Source organism: Pyrus communis, unplaced genomic scaffold, assembly GCF_041283825.1.
Source record: "Pyrus communis isolate YQ-2024b unplaced genomic scaffold, ASM4128382v1 ptg000045l, whole genome shotgun sequence".
Lineage (NCBI taxonomy): Eukaryota > Viridiplantae > Streptophyta > Magnoliopsida > Rosales > Rosaceae > Pyrus > Pyrus communis.
Genome location: NW_028291021.1, coordinates 7,501 through 10,000, shown reverse-complemented (window position 1 = coordinate 10,000; position 2,500 = coordinate 7,501).

Below are 2,500 nucleotides of genomic sequence, written 5' to 3'. Positions count from 1 at the left end.
ATCTAATGAATTATGAGTTCAATACATCCTGTTTAGCAGAAAGACGGATATTCCTTGCTCATTATCAGACAATCACTTATTCACAAACCTCCTGTGGGGCTAATAGTTTTCATTTCCCATCTCATGGAAAACCCTTTTCGCTCCGCTTAGCCCTATCCCTCTCTAGGGGTATTTTAGTGATAGGTTCTATAGGAACTGGACGATCCTATTTGGTCAAATACCTAGCGACAAACTCCTATGTTCCTTTCATTACAGTATTTCTGAACAAGTTCCTGGCTAACAAGCCCAAGGGTTTTCTTGTTGATGATAGTGACGATATTGATGATAGCGACGATATTGATGATAGTGACGACCGTGACTTTGATACGGAGCTGGCGCTTCTAACTATGATGAATGCGCTAACTATGGATATGATGCCGGAAATAGACCGATTTTATATCACCCTTCAATTCGAATTAGCAAAAGCAATGTCTCCTTGCATAATATGGATTCCAAACATTCATGATCTGGATGTGAATGAGTCGAATTACTTATCCCTCGGTCTATTAGTGAACTATCTCTCCAGGGATTGTGAAAGATGTTCCACTAGAAATATTCTTGTTATTGCTTCGACTCATATTCCCCAAAAAGTGGATCCCGCTCTAATAGCTCCGAATAAATTAAATACATGCATTAAGATACGAAGGCTTCTTATTCCACAACAACGAAAGCACTTTTTCACTCTTTCATATACTAGGGGATTTCACTTGGAAAAGAAAATGTTCCATACTAATGGATTCGGGTCCATAACCATGGGTTCCAATGTACGAGATCTTGTAGCACTTACCAATGAGGCCCTATCGATTAGTATTACACAGAAGAAATCAATTATAGACACTAATATAATTAGATCTGCTCTTCATAGACAAACTTGGGATTTGCGATCCCAAGTAAGATCGGTTCAGGATCATGGGATCCTTTTCTATCAGATAGGAAGGGCTGTTGCACAAAATGTACTTCTAAGTAATTGCTCCATAGATCCTATATCTATCTATATGAAGAAGAAATCATGTAACGAAGGGGATTCTTATTTGTACAAATGGTACTTCGAACTTGGAACGAGCATGAAGAAATTAACGATACTTCTTTATCTTTTGAGTTGTTCTGCCGGATCGGTCGCTCAAGACCTTTGGTCTCTACCCCGACCCGATGAAAAAAATGGGATCACTTCTTATGGACTCGTTGAGAATGATTCTGATCTAGTTCATGGCCTATTAGAAGCAGAAGGCGCTCCGGTGGGATCCTCACGGACAGAAAAAGATTGCAGTCAGTTTGATAATGATCGAGTGACATTGCTTCTTCGGCCCGAACCAAGGAATCCCTTAGATATGATGCAAAATGGATCTTGTTCTATCGTTGATCAGAGATTTCTCTATGAACAATACGAATCGGAGTTTGAAGAAGGGGAAGGAGTCCTCGACCCGCAACGGATAGAGGAGGATTTATTCAATCACATAGTTTGGGCTCCTAGAATATGGCGCCCTTGGGGCTTTCTATTTGATTGTATCGAAAGGCCCAATGAATTGGGATTTCCCTATTGGGTCAGGTCATTTCGGGGCAAGCGGATCATTTATGATGAAGAGGATGGGCTTCAAGAGAATGATTCGGAGTTCTTGCAGAGTGGAACCATGCAGTACCAGACACGAGATAGATCTTCCAAAGAACAAGGCTTTTTTCGAATAAGCCAATTCATTTGGGACCCTGCGGATCCACTCTTTTTCCTATTCAAAGATCAGCCTGTGTTTTCACATCGAGAATTCTTTGCAGATGAAGAGATGTCAAAGGGGCTTCTTACTTCCCAAACGGATCTTCCTACATCTATATATAAACGCTGGTTTATCAAGAATACGCAAGAAAGGTACTTCGAATTGTTAATTCATCGCCAGAGATGGCTTAGAACCAATAGTTCATTATCTAATGGATTTTTTCGTTCTAATACTCCATCCGAGAGTTATCAGTATTTATCAAAGCTGTTCCTATCTAACGGAACGCTATTGGATCAAATGACAAAGACATTGTTGAGAAAAAGATGGCTTTTCCCGGATGAAATGAAAATTGGATTCATGTAACAAGAGAAAGGTTTCCCATTCCTTAGCCGGAAAGATATGTGGCCATGAAACAGGGATTAAGTGGAACAGAATTGACTGGGCGGTAGAGTCGTGGAAACACCTGTTTCTTCCATATTTTGGACCTTAGCTCCATGGAACAATATACTAACTACTGCTGAAACATGGAAGAATTGAAATCTTAGATCAAAACATTATGTATGGATGGTATGAACTGCCTAAACAAGAATTCTTGAACAGCGAACAACCAGAGCTATTACTCACTACATCAAAAAATTTCCATTAATGAAAGATGTAAATCCATTGGAAAATAAAAAATACGCATGTCGGATGAAATGGTTGTTGCTATCTGCTACAATAACGACTCATTGGTTTAACTGAATAACTAAATAAAA